General features: G+C 52.0%; 1 protein-coding gene and 1 long non-coding RNA gene across 4 annotated transcripts in view; both read left to right on the top strand.

Moving 5' to 3' along the window:
• The first annotated feature begins 235 nt into the window (after window positions 1-235).
• LOC307103116 lies at window positions 236-3,013 on the top strand. The gene is made up of 3 exons (XR_013813783.1): window positions 236-442; window positions 2,484-2,586; window positions 2,944-3,013. It is a non-coding gene; the product is annotated as an uncharacterized lncRNA (long non-coding RNA).
• Window positions 3,014-4,022: 1,009 nt separating this feature from the next.
• FBLN2 (fibulin 2) overlaps window positions 4,023-20,203 on the top strand; it is a 95,718-nt gene continuing 79,537 nt past the window's right edge. Inside the window, exons 1-2 of one of the 3 annotated variants that reach the window (XM_079777073.1) lie at window positions 4,079-4,168; window positions 18,842-18,926. The gene's annotated coding sequence lies outside the window, so the exon portion shown is untranslated. Of the gene's footprint in view, window positions 4,169-18,841; window positions 18,927-20,203 lie in introns of all 3 variants that reach the window. The other 2 variants (XM_079777075.1, XM_079777074.1) reach the window with 2 other exon arrangements.

Below are 20,203 nucleotides of genomic sequence, written 5' to 3'. Positions count from 1 at the left end.
GTCTTCCCAAGGGTTCTGAACCCGAGCTCCTGTGCCGATGGGTGCAAGACGTGTGCTACAGCTGCTTAGCAGAATTTTGGAGATAGCTAACCTAAGTGGGATGGAGGTTAATAGGTATAATTTAAGCTGCTATAACAAAGAGATCCTAAAAGTCGATGGCTCAGCATATTTGAAAGCTTATTTCTCTTTCATGTGAAGGTCCAGGACAGGTATGATGGCTCCAGCAGGCTCAGGGATCCTCCCACCCAGGAGTCTACCAGGTGGCTACTCGAGCTCCATGTCCACAGCCAGGTCCTCGCTTTAGCCAGTGGGAAGGGACGGACTACATCACTTCTGCTCCCGTTCGATGGCTTCCAGGGAGACTGGGAACGCAGTCCCAGCTGGGCAGTCCTGGGTCTGTGCACAGTTCCTACAGTTACGTTTCTGACGTGAATAGTGGGAGGTGAGTAGTTTCTGCCCTAAGTGGAGCAGCATCCATGGTGGGTGGAAAGGCAGGGGCGTGGGGAAGTTCCTGGTGTATAATCAGCTTCTTATTGGGTTGAAGAGTAAGATGCTGGGGTTAAGGACAGGAGTGTGTGTGGATACAGAGGCTGGAGAGGTGAGTGAGATTCAGACCAGAGAGGGCCAGACCTAGTTTCCAGGGACTGACTGTGGCCCACATGTCTGAGCTCCATTCACACCACTAGCCATCAGCTGCCTTTGGCCACCCTCAGGCCTGGGATGTGTCCACAGGGGTGCCACCTACTCCTGAGGGGAGGGACCAGAGACGAGGCCCACATAGATCCTGTGCTCAGGCAGGTTGAGCAGTGTCAATGAAGAAACGTAAGAGACGCCCAAACATGTAGAGAATTTTTATAACTGACAACATATGCCGGAGAGCAAGATCTCAAATACTATCCATGATGATAGTTTGTAGTTTCTTTTATGCATTTGGGATTTATGAGGGACTAAGGAAGACTACATGGAGGTGGGAAAAAGCAAGGTGGGGACTGAGTTGCAGAGTAGTTAACAAGATGATGTACTTTATTTTATTTTATTTTATTTTTCCATCACCATTTATCCCTCCTATACCCTCTTCCATCTCTACCCCCTCACCCGCAATCACCACACTGTTGTCCACATCCATGAATTCTCTTTTTTTTCTTTTTTGCTCAATCCCTCCATGTCCCCCGCCCAACCCACTTCCCCTCCAGAGCTGTCTGCCTGATCTCTATCTATGAGCCTATCTCTACTTTGCTTGGTAGTTCATGTGCCAACTTGACAGTGGTTATGCTTCTGAGGGGTCTGAAAAAGTGGCATCGCAAAGGAGTGTTAACGTAGATGCACAGAAACAATGGACAAGCCTTGCTTAAGGAAAAGATAAGCTTTTTACTAAAGAAGTTATAGGCCTACTCCCCATGGCCTGTCCAATTGGGAATCTATGATCGGATCATCCTGTGAGTTACTTTCAGACACTAAACTTGCTGGATTTATTAGAGCCCTTTTCCTTCCACTGTAGGGAATTCCAGGGACTGGAACGAGGCATCATGAGTCCAGGCGGGCACATGCCCTGGTTCTCACAGACCCTTCACCCCTTGGGGAGGGACCAGCTAGGAGGACGGAGGAGGACTTGACCAAGTGTGCTTCCAAACTTGGTGGTACCTTATAGTCAACTGGGACTCTAAAAACCATCAATGCCCAGCGGCACCCCTCTGCAGACTCAGGTTTAATGGTTCTGGAGTCAAGCATAGATGTTGATGTTTCAAAAAAAAAGTCCCACATGATTCTAGGATGGCCATGCTCTAAGGCCTGGGTCTGGGTGCTGCTGCCAGGGTTTGTGGAGGAGCAGGATGGCAGGGGGTGCCCCACCTCTGCCTGCAAATCACTGCCCATCTTTTTGAAATATCTTTCCCATACTGTGGAATATTCCAGAGTTTGCTGGGCCCACTTATTTCGTAGCATCGTTTGCAGCCCAGGACAGATAGCCGCCCCTCTGCCCAGTCAGTGTGCCTGCGACAGGTGCTCAATGGGAGGCCGGAGCGGCGGGGAAGCAGGCCCAGTGCGGAGCCCGCTCTTGGAGGGCGGGGTGCCATAGCAGCCCTCAGAGGCAGCAGCAGGCGAAGTTCCGGTGGGGGGTCCGGGATCACCATTCAAGGAGAGGGCAGCCCCCATGCTGTCTGCACCCAGGTGTTCAGGGATATTTTGGGTGCCGTTGCTGACTCAAGTTGGTTTAATCTGAGTGAAGATAACAACAACAACAGCAGCAGCAGCAACAACAACAATATACATTTAATCCAGGGCTTAGCATGTGCCAGACTCTGCTCTAAACATCTTCAAAACAATCCTTTGAGGCAGAAACTATTTTATAGAGGAGGCCACTAAGGCTCAATGTCCCCCAGGGGTATGTGGCTTTAAACCAAGGCCACCTGGCTACAGAGCCCCTGCTTCTAAACCCCATGTTATTGTTATATGGGGTGATTATTATTGTTGTTCTCATTTCTCAGATGCCAGAGGAGGTGCAGTGACCTCCCAAGGCTACTCCGCGAGGATGCAGACCCCAAAGCCCAGTGAGCCTTCTCCTCCCCGTCGGGTTGCTAGGTGGTGCAGGTGAGCCCCCCGTGACTGCCAGGGCTGGGCCACAATGCCCAGGGGCTGGGAGGTTGTCACGGGTGTGAATAACTTTGCTGCCCACTCTGAGCATTCGGACTTAGGCTTGATCAGCCTAGAGCTTCCTCCAACTGCATCTCAGCCAGACCCGGGCCGCACATTCCTGGTGGGTGATGTGCTCTGTGTCTGTGATAACAGTCCTGGCAGGGCTCCCGGGGCATGGCCGCCTTCACTGCGTCTCCGGCTCAGATAACAGAAGACTGGCAACATGTCTCCACTTTATCTCCTGGAAAGCTGTCTTGGCTTTGGGCTCAGCAGGCTGCGGTGAGGCCAAATCATCTATTATCTCTCCTCTAGGCTTCAGGAACTTGCAGGGAAGGGAACCACATCAGAGGGTAGTGAGTTGCCCAGGTGAGTGACACAGGTGTCTTCGGTCACCCCAGGCTGCCTGCTCACCCCATGTGAACTTCACTACAATAGATGGACAAAGACAGAAGATGGCAGGCAGAGTAACAGGCGGATGGAAAGGCAGAATTCCAGGGTCCTGACTCTCTCTGGGCCTGACTCTGGGACTCTTAAGTTGATTGAGGGGAGGGGGCTCTGTGCAGGCCTGCAGGGCCCACTGGGCTGCTCGGGGGCAGTGTTTGCGCTGGCGCTGGCGGCGCTGGCTTTTGCTTGTGTAGGTTTTGGGGTGGGGTTTTGAGCCCCTGGTTAGGGGGAAAGGCCTGCGAAGTAGTCCCTTGCCAACCGCCCGCTCCCCACAGGGCCTCTTAGCAGCACAGGCTCCCAGTCTGCCAACAGGGTGAGGGGGTACCAGACCCTGGGATGCCCACCCTGGGTGGACTGTAGGAGCAGAGTCACAGTCATTCATGTTTTGAGCTACAACTTGCAGGCTGTTCACCACCTGTTGGGTGGGCCCTTGCTGAGGACATGGCAGGGGGCGCCCTAGGCCTCCCCCTCAACAGCTCGGGGTTAACCCTTTCCAGAGACGAGGAGGCTGGGCTCGGTTGGGGTCACATGTGTGGGCTGGGAAAACTGCAAACAGTCTCCAAGCCGGGGCTGGAAGCCATGTGGCTGAGGACCTGCAGTCGCGGTTGTAAGTGCCGCAGCCCAGTGGAGCGCGGGCCCGGGCGTCCTGGGTCCGGGGCCCCGCTGCCTGCCTCGCGGCAGGGTTGTGTCTAGGCCCTTCAGGTCCCCCCAGGCTTCTGAGCCCATCTTCCCTGTGGGGCCCGGAGGGTCACGCTAGCTGCGGTGGCCGGAACAAAGCCCCAGATGAAGGCACAGGGCGAAGCGTGGGCGCAGCGTTTAGACCAGGCGGGGAGGGGGTGCGGGGAGGGCAGACGCGCAGCCCGCCCGCTCCGGCCTCGGGCGGCACCCCTCGGCGGGGAGCGAGCAGCACCAGGTGGCCCACCCCCACCCCAGCCCGCCGAGACCCCGCCCCGGGGGCGGAGCGGCCTCCCACCTCCGAGAGCCGCCCGAGCCCGCCCCTCGGAGCCTCCGCCCCGCCGCGCGCCGAGCTCCGGACGCGCCGACGGCCCGGCGGACAGACACGCCGACCGACCGACGTGCGCAGCGCCCCGCGGTGAGTGCACACGGACCCCGCCCGGCCTCCGCGGCCCCGGCGCCCCGGCGCCCCCGCCAGCCGCCCGGTGCTCTGAGCGCTCGGACGCCCCGACGGCTGGCGGCCCCGCGGCCGCGCTCCGAGTGCCCATCCCGGCCGGCGGGCCGGCGCCGCGCGGGGCCCCTTGGAGGGGTGCGGGCGCTCCGCGGTGGGTCCCCCGCCGGGCCCCCGCCCTCCCTGCGCAGCGCCCGCCGGTTCTGAGCCCCCCGCCCCGGCCCCTCCTGACCCCTCGGCTCCCCTACTGTCCCCAGGTCGCGAGGCCCGGCCCCATCCCCGCCTTGGCGTCCCGAGGGGAGGACTGGAACCCTAGGTCAGGCACACCCTGCCCTCGCACCCTGTTCCCCCTCCCGGCACCCTCACTCCAGTCCGTGCAGCCCGCGCAGGGGCGCACCCCGCCCTCTGTCACCGTCTGCCGGTCTCAGGCCCCAGGTCCCCTCAGGTGTGGGCCCCTGCACTCATCTCCCGCACCCTGCCCTTGGTGCACACATGCTTCCTACATGCGTGCCTTGCACAGGGCTTCCCTCAGACATACGTGCCTCTTTATCCGTCCGCTGTGTTTCTGTTAAATGTGCGTGCCTCTCTAACGCACTCTTGTCTGCTACACACGTGCCTATTACACGCATGTCTCACATGTCAACAAGGTCCTGAATGGTGTGTAAATCACGGCACCTCTTGTGTAGAATAAGATGTATAGGTACAGGTTCGCTTGGATGCATAACACAAACCTGGAGGAGGAGACCCCAGGAGCATGCTGTGGTACCTGAGGTTACCTGGGGATGTGGGCCGGTGGGGACAAAGGTGAGAGAACATTTCCCACTGTGTCTTTTATATTTTCTAGTTTTTGAACTATGTGATGGCATTGCCTGTTCAGAACATTACATCAAATTCAAAAGCATTCAAAAGCAACTGGGCAGTTGGTGGGTGACTGTTCATTTGTGAGTTTAAAAAAAAATAGATTTGAGAGAGAAACACAGATTTGTTGTTCCACATTCATTGGTTGATTCCCACATGTGCCCTGACCAGGGATCAAACCTGCAGCCTTGGTGTATGGAGATGAGGCTCTCACCAACTGAGCCAAGTGTTTAAGGATGGTTTTTAAATCCCCTGCTTTATGATCGTGTGGTGGAGCAGGCTGACTTCTTGGCTTGGTATACACAAGTTTCCACTTGATTAAAATGAGATGGTAACAAAGTCACTTTTTGTAGGGTTTGGCAAATGGTCAAAAGAAAAAACCCACCCTTTCCCTCTCCCCTTTTCCTGTGGGTGTTTCCTTTGGTGATTTGACCGCTGGCTCTTCCTGGGGTGGGCGCTGCAGCCCTGACCATTCTGTCGGGAGCCTGTTCCCGCCTTCTGCTGACCACGAAACCGGACAGACCAGCCCCGACGGGGCCGGAGCAGGGGCAGCGGGTACAGAAGAGGTCCCTGCTTTGGCCCCTTACGAGATTCAGATCCAGCTCTGCCAATCACAGACTGTTCCCTTGGGCCAGTGACTCACCCTCTGAGCCTCAATTCTCTTATCTGTGAAACGGTGGCCATACTTCTATCCCTCAGGGTTTTTGGAAAGAGGAAGTGGGACCACTCATTCCTTTATTCAGCAGATACTTATGGAGAACCTACTGGGTGCTGGTCACTGTGTTGAGTGTTGGTGATAAAACAGTGACCAAGGCAATGTCTTCGCATCCAAAGAGCCTGCTTTCTGGTGGGCAACACGGATGGGAGCCCAGCGGGTGCTTTCTGTGCCTCCGTGCCTTTAGGTAGAGCAGACAAGCTGGCCTGGTGCTGGGTGGGGCGCAGGCTGTTTGGGGAGCATGCCAGAGGAGGCCAGCAGAGCAGGCCCGGGGTGCATGGGGACAGTCAGGCCCAGGGTATCGCAGGTGCAAGTGACGCAGAGAGGCTGGTTGAAAAGATCCCCGTGAACCAGAAGGGCGGTTGGGATGGGCCTGATTGGGGTTTTGATTGTATTCTGGGTGTGATGAGGATTCAATTCCCAGAGAGGTGAGGTCTGAATGGGATTTTAAAGCTTCCCTCCAGCCCCTTCTGTGTAGGGGGAGAGGGTGGGGCCTACATCCGGTCCTTACGGGGTAGTGGGGAGTCGTGGAGTTGTGGCCTTCCTCCCAGAGGGTTAGCATCCCTGACCATGCCTTATTGGAGCAGCCAGGGAAGGCTGTGGGATTGGGGTTTCTGGTTAGTGGCATCCGTGCCAGGGACGTGTGACCAAGGCCTTGGGCTCTCTTTCTCACACACAGCTCTGGCAGTAGCCTCTAGTGTGGGCCAGCCCGTGGTCCTTCCCATGGCCATGCTGAAGGCTGCAGGGACTCACACATGTGGTTCTGAAATGCTTTTGTCAGGGCTGTCCTGGAGGAGAGCACAGAGGTCCTGGATGGGGGATGGGGGGGAGCATTCAGCTGAACCGGGAGTGGTCAGCAGGGGGGGCTTCCTGGAAGAGGTGTTACTGGCACTGTAATGTGAAAGTAGTGTGAGGGAGACACAGTGACAGGAGAAACCCTGGCTTCTTTTGGAGATGTAGGTGGGAGGGGAGGTGGGAGGAAGAACTGGAGTGGGAGCCAGGTCTGTCCATCTCTAGGTCCTGCCCCAGGCGGGCCACCCCTTGATTACAGGGTACCACTGGCGCGTGCACACCACTGACTCAACTTCTCCAGGCTGGTCCCCTCCCAGCACCCCTGTTAGGTCAAGCCATGCGTCATTGTACACCATTGTCCTCACAGTTACTGGGATTTGGAAACATTGCAAAAATGCCTCTGTCTTCTCACATATGGAGATTGCTGCAGTGAAAGTACTAATTGAGGAAAGGTTATTTCCTTCCTTGAGGGCGGGGAGCCCCGCTTTTTGTGCAGGGCTGTATTGTAGGCCGAGTGACCTCGCCCGTCACAGTGCTGGTGCGGAAGTGTGCTGCAGGCCTGTCCCCGGCTGGGGCCAGGGGCCTCTGGGAGTCTCTGCCTGACTAAGGGGGTGGGAGCCATGTGCCCAGGGAGTGTGATGGCTGCTTTTAGGCATAGGATGCCTTTGCCTTCAGATAGACCCTGCACTTTAGGCCACCTCACCTCAGAAGTCCTCATTTTTCTTGTCTGTGAATTGGAAACAGCCCTCCTGGCTCTGCTATCATCCAGTCCCCAGGAATGGCCTGAAATGTGGGAAGAGGCAGTGGGTGAAGGCCCGGCTGGATATTGCCTATGTCCATGGGCTGTGGCACAGGGAGTGCTAGTGTGCCTGCCTGGCCTGAGTCTCATGACCCTGGAAAGTGAGGATTTTCTCTCCCAGTCTCAGATTCTCAATCTGTTAAAGGGACCTGGTGGTAGTGCCCACCTGGTAGGGTTGGCAGGAAGTCTGAAGGATGTATGGAAAGCCCAGGCATGGCTGGGCAAGTAAACAGTGCTTAATTAACATGTTACCGAGGTTCTGAAATGCTTTTGCCAGGGCTGTCCTGCAGGAGACCACAGAGGTCCTGGATGGTGGGGAGGGGGCATTCAGCTGAACCGGGTGTGGTCAGCAGGGAGGGCTTCCTGGAAGAGGTGTTACTGGCACTGTAATGTGAAAGTAGTGTGAGGGAGACACAGTGACAGGAGAAACCCTGGCTTCCTTTGAAGACGTGGATGCGCGGGGAGGTGGGCCGTCCTGTCCTCTTACCCTTCTCTGTTCTGATCACTGAGGTGCATTGGGGCACTGGGGCCAGCCCTGGGCACTGTGGTCGGGACACACCAGTTCTTCTACTTTTGATTTTTAAAATTACAGTTGATGTACAACATTATATGATGTACAACATTATATTTATTAGTGTACAATACAGTGATTAGATATTTATATAACTTACTAAGTGGTCACCCTGATAACCCTAGTACCCACCTGACACCATACATAGCCATTACAATATTGTTGACTATATTCCCTACGCTGTACTTTACATCCCCATGACTGTTCTGTAACTACTGATCTGCACTTCTTTAAAAAAATGCTTATTTTCTGATTTTAGATGGAGAGGAAAGGAGAGAAAGGAACCTCTATTTGTTGTTCCACTTATTGATGCATTCATTGGTTGATTGATTTTTATACGTGCCCTTGAAGCAGGATACTAAGATGCTAGGAAAATTCCTTGGCAAGTAGAATGGGGAAACAGATAGGTCACTGAACAAACCAGCCAACCAATTTTCAGCCAGATACAGGTCACCTCCCTAGGGATAACATCTAGGCCTCAGTTGTATTTCAGCTCCAGGCCCAGAAAAGCAGCAAAATCAGGTGGGCAATGCCAGGACCAGCTGCGATGATCAATGATCCAATGACCCCCTGCCCTGGCGCTGACCAATCAGTAGAGACCATTACACTGGAGGAGCACACCTGGAAAACTGATGCGTATTCTGCTGAAACCCTCCCCTGATCCTTTCCTAAAATTGCCCCCTGCAAAAGAGAGATAAAAGCCCTCAAACAAATGACCCAGTGCCCACACCTTTCCCTCCCCCTCTTTTCCCCACAGGTACGCATCTCCTAACTATAAGGGTCCCCATGAGACTTGTAATCAGGGGAGCAATGGGCGGCAGCAGCTCATCCTGGGCTAATTCCCTGACCCTGTGTCCAAGGCCCTTTTTCTCTGACTTCCCAGTGAGCCAAGAAGCCAGCTTAGCTCTCCTGTTGCTTCTTCTGTCCTTAGCCCTTCCTTGTTTTTACTGTTTAATAAACACACCCTCATAATCACCTGGACTCGTGTTGTAAAACTTTTCCTTCACAAAGTGAAGAACCCATACACTATTGGCTGGTCCTAGGCAGACCTGTTCAGGGCCAGGTCCCCTGTCCAGTAACACCCTGATCAGGGATCAAACCTGCAATCTTGGCATATTGGGACAGTGCTCTAACCAACTGAGCTACCCGGCCAGGGCTAATCTGTACTTCTTAATCTCTTCACCTTTTTCATCCCCAGTCACCCCCATCTGACAACTGTCAAGATGTTCTCTGTATCTAGGAGTTTGTTTCTGTTGTGCTTGTTCATTTATTTTGTTTTGTAAATTCCACATATAAGTGAAATCATGTGGCATTTGTCTTTTTTTGACATTTCACGCAGGACATTGCCTTCTAGGTCCATCCTTGTTGTTGTAGATGGCAAGATTTCATTCTTTTTTATGGCTTAGTCATATTTCTTTATATATATACTAGAGGCCCGGTGCATGAGAATTCATACACTGGAGGGGGTCCCTCAGCCCAGCCTGCCCCCTCTCACAGTCTGGGAGCCCTCAGGGGCGGGAGGCGACCCAGCGATCAGGGGAAGGCGATGCCCCATCACACCTCTGCTGCTTTCACTGCCGGCAGCTCAAGCCTCGGCCGGCCCTGGTTACCTGAGCCTCGGGCCGTCCCTGGGCAGCTGGGGGGTTGAGGGGACTGGGTGCTACCATCTTGTGGCTGTGGGCACTGCCATCTTTGAGGGTGTGGCAGTCAATTACATATTCTCTCTTTATTGGCTGTGGGCGCCGCCAGCTTTGCGATGGCGTGAGGGTCAATTAGCATATTCCCTCTTTATTAGATAGGCTGCAACACTTCTTTATCCATCCGACTATTGATGGACACTTAGTTTGCTTCCATAGCTTGGCTATTATAAATAGTGCTGCAATGAACGGGACACACCAGTTCTTGATAAGCCTCCCAGCATTCTTTCTTCCTCAGCCTGGTTCCTCCATCAGGGCCCTAAATTTCCAGCCATGTATTTGGTCACTAAGTGAGCTTTTGGTGATCCAGAAAATTCTATTCTTAGATTCTCCTCACAATGAAAACACAACATTGAAAAAATATTCTGGTAGAGAACTCTTGGGACCCCTGAGGACACTTCTCCAGCACCCCAGGGGCCTGTGGCCTGTTGTTGGAGTGATAGGCAGGGGAGGGTTTTGAGCAGGAGAGTGTAGCCTGCTGGGGAATGCACTGGACAGGCAGAGTGGGGACCTTGTGGAGGCAGGATTGGGAGGATCGGGGCCAGCTCAGGAAACAGGTGGTCTTGACACATGCCAACCCCTCAAAAGCACACCAAACTACCTCCTTTACCCCTGTGTCCCCCACACTCTCAACTTTCCTGGTCCTCATGGTAGTTGGTACTGACATAGCATATCAGTGTTTCTTAACTGTTCCCCTGTGTATCTTCATAGCAGATTAATTCTTCCACCTTGTCTGACGATGGACACCCCAGGATCCCCATCCGCTGTTGTCTGATTACAGGGCTGATAAAGGCAGGCCCCCTGGGGGCCTCGTGTCCTTTCTTGGGAAAGAATCCAATAGGTGCCCAGCCAGCGTGGCTCAGTGGTTGAGCATTGACCTATGAACCAGGAGGTCGCAGTTTGATTCCCTGTTAGGGCACATGCCCGGGTTGTGGGCTTGATTCCCAGTGGGGGTGTGCAGGAGCAATCAGTGATTCTCTCTTATCAGTGATTCTCTCTCTCTCTCTCCCTTCCTCTCTGAAATCAATAAAAATATATTAAAGAAAAAGAATCCAATGGGCTTCCTCTTCTGATAAAGTGATGATTAGCACAATTCCATCTATTGTCCTACTTCCCATGCCTTTACATTACACCGAGTATATTTAAAAATCCCTCCCCTGTTTTATTTGTATTTATTTTAAAAGGAGAACTGCTATCATAACTGTAGGTAGAAATGAGGCTCTCTTGCCTGGAATCAGCAATACCCATGAAAATAGCTACAAAGTAGGACCACATTTTCGCCACTTTTTGTTCCCTGCCCAGCCTTGAGCGAGTGAGTCCTGCCCTCTCTTGTTGAAAAGGAATGTTGGCAAATGGCAGGGACATGTTCACACCCTGAGGGTTCTGTGATTGTGACTAGTTGAAAGAGAAGATGAACAGGGCCCTTACTCACCGTAGGCCGTGCCTGAGTTCTGGCTTCACCTAACACGGCTGTCTAGCCTCACTTGGAAAGCCCTCTGGGGTCATCACACTCCACTTCTTCTCAGAACCTCCTGCTTTTGGGCCTCCTTGGCATGTTTCCTGCTGGGTGGGACTGTGAAGATGTCTTCTCCAAAACTAAGTCCCTGCTTCTTAGGTCGTGGCTGGTGCTTGTTTTCATGGGGGAAAAGGGGACCTGGGCCGCCACTCAGTGTCCCCCGCTCTGCACCCTGTGTGCTGCCTGTGCACAGCTCTGGAGGGGAAGGCAGCTCAGCCTGGGGTGTCCTGCAGCCTGGGGTCGGTGCCATGGGGCAACAGGCCGGCTGGGGCTTAAGGTTTGGGCTCCAGCTCTGAAGGAGAGGACCATGGGGCCTGGCTGTGGGGATCTCTGGGCTGGGTTCATTGCTTGAGTGAAATGGGCATCTAAGCTTGGCCAATTTGGAAGTGCCTTGTGCACTGTAAATTGTTGAGCTTGGGTGAGCAAAGCTCACTATCATTACTTTTCCTGGTTAATACAATAACATTCACAGTGATGGCCGATTGGCCACAGGTTCTTAATCAGCTACATGTCCTTAATTAGCTACAGGACCTGGTGTGAGGGAACTTTGCTCTCTCTAGACCAGGCGTCCTCAAACTACAGCCCGCGGGCCACATGCGGGTGTTTTTGCCGTTTTGTTTTTTTACTTCAAAATAAGATATGTGCAGTGTGCATAGGAATTTGTTCATAGTTTTTTTTAAACTATAGTCCAGCCCTCCAACGGTCTGAGGGACAGTGAACTGGCCCCCTGTTTAAAAAGTTTGAGGACCCCTGCTCTAGACCTCTTATCATACCCCCTCTCTCCCCACTTGTTTTCTTGAACTGAGTACCCAATCTTATGCTTTCATGAGAGCAAGAAACTCATTTAATGGACTACTGGGAATGGAAAGGTTGTGGTGACAATAGCTGCATATCCCTGAAATGCCCCACCAGGACCCCAAGGCCAAATGGGCCTGACCCAGGCACACCCCTTGGAATGGCTGTGGCTTCCCACGCGCGGGGTGGGAGGAGTGGCTCTTCCTTAGCAGATGGCACAGTAGCACATGCGTCCATGACCTGGCCCCAACCCTCACTGTGACTTCTCTGCATCATCAACTAGAGAAAGTGCAGACAAAGAAAGAAGGGTCTGAGGAGTGCCTAGCTGCAGCACTCCCTTCTTTCTTTGTCTGCACTTTCTCTAGTTGATTTTCTCAAAATGCTTAAATGTGCCTACCTTCAGCTGGGAGGTGTCCTGGCTCAAAGGTTTTTTTCTACTAGAAATGGTCTGTGTTTTCTTTTATTTCCCAGATCAAAGTCCTGGGGAAGAGCTCTGATTGGCCCAGCTTAACGGGCACCCTGGGCTAACCAGCTGCGGCCAGGGGCCGGGTCACCAAGTCACAGTATTGGTGTGGCTTTAGGGGCTGTCTCCATCCGTTCTCCGAGAACAGGCACTCAGTGAAGCAGGCTGCGGACCAAGAGGTGTCCACCATACAGACAAAATTAGTAACTTCAGAAACTCAAGCGTTCTTGGAGTCTAGTCAGCAACAGACATAACAGCACAGTTGCTGTTCTTGTTTTCTTGTCATAGTCTTAAGGATTATTTTGGTTGCAGGTGATAGAAAGTACAACTTAAGCAAATAATTATGGAATTAAAATATACAGGGGACTAGCTCCAGGCTTGGCTGTATCCAGGGGCTCTGGAGATGCCATCAGGGCTGTGTCTGCATTCTCCATGTTGTGTAATTGTAAGATAAGCTCTGCCATGAGGTGGTCAGGTGGCCCGGCAGGTCCAGGCTCACTCCTTTGAGCTCAGGAGCTTCAGCATGGCTGGTATGGCTGGGTGGTATAACTTCCTTACCAGTCACTCTCTTGGCCATCCAACAGTCCACATGGCCTGAGGGTGAGAGAGGGTGGCTCCCAGAGGAAAATTGGGGTTCTCATACCAGGAGAAGTGGGCAGAGATCCCCATAGCATCTCTGGCCTGTTCCAGGAAATGGCCGTGTATTTTTCCCTGCCCCTGTCTCACATGGGGGACCCATCCTGCAGAGAGTGTGAGAATGTTCTGCTCTGAGTCATAGAAGCTCTTTACCATCTGGGTGGCTCATGTGAGAACAGGGAGTTGAAGAGAGGTGGTAAGGGCTATGGATGGGGTCCTGATTTCCAACCCAGCCATATTCACCTGGAGTGGTGAGGATGTGGGCAGAATCAGTTATTCTCTGAGGGTTTGCTCTAAAACTCTTGTTTTTTTACTTTTCTGTGACTTCTGAAGGTTCAGGAGTCATTCTGTGTAGAGTGTAGAGAGGTCAAAAGAGGAAGCTGAGAACTCTGATGAAAGGTTTCCTGGAAGAGGGGATATTGAGCTGGGTCTGTAGGGCTGAATAGGAGTTTGCTAAGAAGCAGTAGAGTGCCTGGCAGAGGGAACAAAGGAATGTGCAGACTTGAGGTGCTGTGAGAGATTTATTTACTTATTTTTAAAAAAAATATTTTTATTGATTTTAGAGAGGAAGGGAGAGGGAGAGATAGAAACACCAGTGATGAGAATCAGTGATCACTGCCTCTGTACACCCCCTACTGGAGACTGAGCTCTCAACCCGAGCATGTGCTCTGACCGGAAATGGAACTGTGAACTCCTAGTTCATAGGTGGATACTCAACCACTGGCTGGGTGCACTGTGGGAGATTTAGAGTAGCTGGGGCCAGTAATGGTTTTTTTATATTGAACATGTATTTTCAGCTGTTGTTTGGCATGTGTGATCATCATCTCCTTGAGTCCTTCCAGTGCTGCCAAGTGGCTACTGTGATGGGGCTCACGTGCAGACACAAGCATGGCTGCTCAGGGGTCACGTGCTCTGAGCCACCCCGCAGCCTAAGGGGAGAGCTCGGTTAAAACTTGAACCTTGGACTTCAGGGACTCCAGAGCTTGCTCTGGCAGTGGCTGCTGATGGCCTGGGGGGCCTGACGGTTATGCTACAGTCGAGGCCAGACACTGCCACTTGCCGCACACGGGTGGCCCCGCAGGCCGCCCTAAGAAATGACTTACTTTCAGGGCCGTGCAGATAGATTGGGGCATTGGCGCGGGACAGGCCTGCGGAGCATGCAGTTTCCCCAGAGAGTGCCTCTCCATATGCCTCAGTAGCCGGGGGACCGAGGTCCCTGCCTGCCTCCGCCCTTTCTGCTTTCTCTCTATCCCTGTCTGCTCCTCTCTGTATTTCTGCCTGTCCCTGTTTCACCCTGCCCTTCATCTGGAACCCCAGGCCTGAGAGGCTGAGAGGAGGGCCTGCGAGAGGAGGCCTAAGGATAGATTCGCATGGGATTTGTGACCACCTGAGGCTCCCAGTGTAGCCACTGACTTGCAGGTGACCTCAGGCGAGTCTCTCCATCTGTGGAGGCCCTGTTGGTGGCACTCACCTTTATGGGTCTTCTTTCTTTTTTCTTTTTGTTAATCCTCACCTAAGGATAGTTTTTCCACTGATTGTTCTTTCCTTTTTTTTTTTTTTTTTTTTTTTAGCGTGTGGAATGGAGGGAGGGGGGGAGGGGAAGGGAGAGAGGGAGAGGGCGAGGGAGAGGGAGAAACCACATGTGAGAGATACATTGATTGGTTGCCTCCTGTACACCCTGACCAGAGCTGGGGATCAGACCTGTGACCTTTCAGTATGCGGGCTGACCCTCTAACCACTGAGGACACTGGCTAGGGTGGTCTTTTAAACAAATTTACTTTATGTTATTGTTGACAATAAAATATAGTATTGCAGATGTCTCCCATTTTCTCCCTTTTTACCCCCTCCACCCAGCTTCCGCCCCACCAGGGGGTCTTCCCCATGCTCTTGTCTTTGTCCATGGGTTATGGATATATACATATATGTTCTTTGATTAATCTCTTCTGTCCTCACCTCACCCTCTGGCTGCAGTCTGTTTTTCTGTTCCATGAATCCATACCTCTGGCCCTATTTTATTCACCTAGTTTATTTTGCTCTTTAGATTCCACTTATAAGTGAGATCATATGGTATTTGTCTTTCTCTAACTGGCTTACTTTGCTTAGCATAATATACTCCACATCCATCCAAGCTGTCGCAAAGGGTAAGATATCCTTTTTTTTTTACAGCTGTATAGTATTTCATTTGAAATACTATGTACCACAGCTTTTTTATCCACTCATCTACTGATGGGCACTTGGGCGGTTTCTAGATCTTAGTTATTATAAATAATGCTGCTATGAACATAGGGATGCATTTATTCTTTCTGACTGGTGTTTTGGGATTCTTAGGATATATTCCCAGAAGTGGGATTGCTGGTTCAGCTGATAAATCCATTTCTAAGTTTTTGAGGAAACTCCATACTGGTCTCCACAGTGGCTGCACCAGTCTGCGTTCCCACCAGCAGTGCACGAGGGATCCCTTTCCTCCACACCCTCGCCAGCATTTATCGTTCATTGATTTGTTGATGCTAGACATTCTGACAGGTGTGAGGTGATAACTCATTTGTCATTTTAATTTGCAGCTCTCTGATGAGCATTTTTTTCATGTGTCTATTGGCCATCTGTTTGCCCTCTCTGGAGAAGTGTTTATTCAAGTCCTTTGCCATTAATTGGATTGTTTGCCTTCCTTTTGTTGAGCTGTATGAGTTCTTTGTATGTTTTAGAAATTAAACCCTTATCAGATGTATCATTGGTGAATATGGTTTCCCATACTATTATTACCTTTTCATTTTGTTGATGGTTTCTTTTGCTGTGCAGAAGCTTTTTAGTTTGATGTAATCCCGTTTGTTAATTTTTTTCCTTTGTTTCTCTTGTCCTATGCAATGTATTGGTGAAAATACTGCTACGTGAGATGTTTGAGATTTTACTGTTTTTTCCTAGGATACTTAATAGTTTCATGACTTACATTTTATCCATGTTGAGTTTTTTCTTGTGTATGGTATAATTTTGTGGTCTAGTTTCATTGCATCTTTTTTTTTTTTATTGATTTTTAGAGAGGGAGGGCAGGAGAGAGGAGAGACAGACAGACAGACAGACACACACACACACACACACACACACACACACACACACACACATACACGCACACCAATGGGGATCGAATCTGCAACCTAGGTATGTGCCCTGACTGGGAATTGAACCCTTGACCTCCTGGTGCATGGGACAACGCTCCAACCGAGCCACACAAGCCAGGGATTCTCACATTTATAACTCATTCCATGTTTTCTTAGCCCTGTGCTGGGGCCGCACAAATTAAATAATCCACCCATCTCCACCCACCCACCAAAAGCATTCTCCAGTGTCCACTTGGGCCAGTCCCTCAGTCAGGGCTGAGCAGGAGAGTGGGTCCCTGCTTTAGAGTCACAGTTTAGTCAGGGACACCAGCAGGTGGACAGGACAGCACAAGCTCTCAGCTCTGAGGACAAGGAGCAGCCTGCCAGCCTCAGCTCCCGATAGCCACCCTGTGCTGGAGGGGGAGGCGGGCCCTCTGGAATGCAGCCCACAGTGTGTGTGCTCAGGGCACTCGGGAGCCCCCGGAGTGGTGCTGGCAGGGCTGTGTGCACTGAGGTCGGAGTGGAAGTGGTGTCCACAGTTTGGACGGACTCTGACGGACTGAACGAGGCAGGGGCAGGGATGTGTCCCGAAGCAGTCATGGAAGGCCTGAGGAGGCAGTGTCCAGGCAGGGAGAAGGGAGTGGTCGGATCACTGGGGAGCAGTGACCCACTGGCTGAGAATGGACATGGGGCAGGGACCCGCCAGGCTCAGCACGTGTGTGAGCATGCACATGCATGCTCACAGTTATCATCATACACCTATATAGATTCACACATGCTTGCACATGCTTAAATACACTTCACATTCATACACCCACTCATATACACATACTTATACTTCACATATACATTGCTCACAGTCACACACATAGTTACACCCACACTCACACCTTATACACACACCCACTCCATACCCATTCACATACAGTTATGTTTCACATGCACACAGATGCATGCACACACTTAAACTCCTACAAACACAAGCGCATAAACACACACACATTCACTCACAAGTATCCTCATCTCTTCTAGAAAGGACTCTGTCTTTTGGCTTCCCTTGCAAAAAGTCTCTTGTGTCAAAAAGAGAAAGGGCAAAGAAAGCAGGAGAGTACCTGCTTGAGCCCAGAGGCAGGGCGCAACCTGGTTCGGGCCTTTCTGGGGGACTGCTACCTCCTCGCAGCAGTTCAGCCTCTGCTGTGTGTCTCAGCATAGGTGGGCTCTGTATTGGACCCCTGAACTCAACTTAGGGACTGGACAGTGGTGAAAGGGACTGAGCCAAGGTTTGAGAGGCTACTGAGGAGGGGTGGACCCCAAAGTTTATTTCCCACTGGCCTGGCAAAGCACCTAAAATCCCACCTTTGTGCTCCTGAAGGGAGGCATTTAACCCTTAAAGGCCAGTTTATTCTCTGGGAGGGGAGACGGGTGAACTCATTCTTAGTGCTTGCTAGGGAGGGGTCATTCCCATAGAATGGTCCTCTGTGCCAAGAGAAGTTTACTTTATCAGTTTTTAATCACAAAATGTTGAATTTTATTGAATACTACTAGTGGCCCAGTGCACAAAATTCATGCACATTAAAAGGGGATTAATTAGAGAAAATATTTTAATATTGCTATTTGCCCTTTCTCTATAATAGAAGTGTCAGAGATGAAAGAAAATTAGTAAAATGTATATGAAAATCTTCCTCCTGTCAGAGTCTGGGGCATGCCACGGGACCCAGAGGCAAGTCCCTGCCCACCCACAGTGCCTCAAAATCGCGCGAGACCCAGACCCAGCCGGCCCCACCCCCATTGGGCGAGATCCAGACCTGGCCGGCCCCACCCTTGTCAAGCCCCGCCGGGCAGGGGGCGCAGCCTCAGGGCCTGTGTCAAGCCCTGCAGGGTGGGGGGCCGCAGCCTTAGGTCTCCCGGCCCAGCACTGGGCAGGGGGTGCAGCCTCAGGTCCCCCAGCGCTGGGGTGGGGGGCATGGCCTCAGGGCCCCTGTCAAGCCCCACCGAGGGCGCAACTTCAGGTCCCCTGCCCCGGCCCAGCACCAGGCAGCCTCAGGTCCCTGCTGATTGCTCGTTAAGGCTCGTTATGGGAACTCGGCCTCCGCTGTGGGGCAACCATCTTGTGTTATGGAGACCCCGCCTCCGCTGTGGGCGCCGCCTTCTTTGTGATGGCAGGACGGTCAATTTGCATATTCCCTCTCTATTAGAGAGGATACTTATTTTCCAGGATCTAGTGAGATGATCATATAGAATTTTTCTTTTAGTGGATTGCATTGATGTTTTAATATTGAACTACCCTTGCATTTTTTAAAAGATATAATTTACAATTTTATTTATTTATGTATTTTAGAGAGAGAGAGGGAGAGAGAAAGAAGCATCTACTTGTTGGTCCACTTATTTATGCATTCATTGGTTAATTCTTGTATATGCCCTGACCTGGGATTGAACCCACAACCTTGGTGTATCGGGACGATGCTCTAACTAATTGAGCCACCTGGCCAGGCCCATTCAGGATTTTGAATAAAGGTGGGAGATCAGATGAGAAGTCCCCAGCGCCAGGACCACAAAGTGAGGGAGAGGTCTGGGGTGTGAAGCCGCTTGTCCGTCTGGGGCTGCGTGGAGGGTGTGGGCATGCCAGGTGGGGAGAGCAGTGAGCTCAGCCTTGGCTGCCAGTAGGCTGTTTCTCCTCACCTGCCCAGGGGTGTTTCTTCTTTCCAGCATCCCGCCTTCTCTCCCATCCTGTGATGTCCTATTAGAGGCTGCCATTGGAGGATGCTGGAACCTGGGGACACATTCTGACGAGGTCAGTATCCTCAGTGGAGAGCAGGGTGGATCTGGGACTGGTACTGGCATGGTGGCCTGCCTCTGCCTTGTTTCCTCCTACCACCAGACAAATTCCCAAGGACCACCACGGGTATGTGGACCTGGAGCGATGTCTTTAGGTACCTCACTGGGCACGAGAACTCAGTGTCATACACTGCTCAGATAGGCTTAATTGCATATATGTTGCTGTTCAGAGTGTCCGCTCAGTGGTCACTTAGGTCAGCTGGCATTATAATCATCATCATCTTAAATAGTATTATTATTATTGTTAATCCTCACTGGAGGATACTTTTTTCCATTGATTTTTAGAGAGAGTGGAGGGGAGGGAGGAAGGGGGAGGAGAGAGAGAGAGAGAGAGAGAGAGAGAGAAACATTGATGTGACAGAGACACATTGATTAGTTGCCTCTCGCACACACCCTGACCGGGGCCAGGAATCGAACCTGCAACCCAGGTACATGGCTTTGGCCGGGCATTGAGTAATCATATTATAATTAATGTGCATGCATTATCCAGCTTTTTAGTTGTCAGGAACAGGGCAGAGACTGTGTGGGTTTTGCTTTGCCTCTCCCTGGGCCTGGTGAGCTCCCATCTTGGGAGTGTGCCTGTCCCCCACCCTCCACCCACAACATACACACCCATGGGCCCATGAGCCATCCAGAGCAGTTGTAGAGATCTACCAGGGCCTCTTGAGGCTAACTCCTCGCTTCCCTACTCATCCACCTCCTCCAGATACATCCCAGCTGGCCCCATCCCCCTCACGGATGGGCACACAACCTTTAGATAGTACCAGGGGCTCTGAGCAGCATGCAGGGCTCAGACCTCCACTCTCCCAGCTAGAGGCCACAGTGGGAATGACCATGGGTTCCCAGTGCAGAGGTGAGCCTGGGAACTCTGATCTCAAACAGTCCCTGCCACCATGAGTGGAGAGGGCATGTGGGCTTTGTGGGCCTGAGAGCCCCATGTCCTGCGTGACATCTTAGGGTGACCAGGGCTCAGTGATTTTCAAGAGGAGTTGAATTTTCATGTGCACATTTCCAATTGGTAACTAATTTAAAACTAAAAACCCACCATGTGGGATGAACAAGTGTAGTCATGGGCTAGATAGTACCTGTGGCCTCCTGGCCAGCACCAAAGGTGTGGTAGAACCTCTTCACTGTACACAGATGTGGAGTCGAGATTCAGAGAGGGCAAGGGCCTTGCTTAGATTTGCACAGCAAACGAGGAAAACATAAAGTCAGGCTCTGATGTTCCTCATC

Source organism: Cnephaeus nilssonii, assembly GCF_951640355.1.
Source record: "Cnephaeus nilssonii genome assembly, chromosome: 7".
NCBI classification, from domain to species: domain Eukaryota; kingdom Metazoa; phylum Chordata; class Mammalia; order Chiroptera; family Vespertilionidae; genus Cnephaeus; species Cnephaeus nilssonii.
This window is presented reverse-complemented; position numbering and strand designations above follow the sequence as displayed.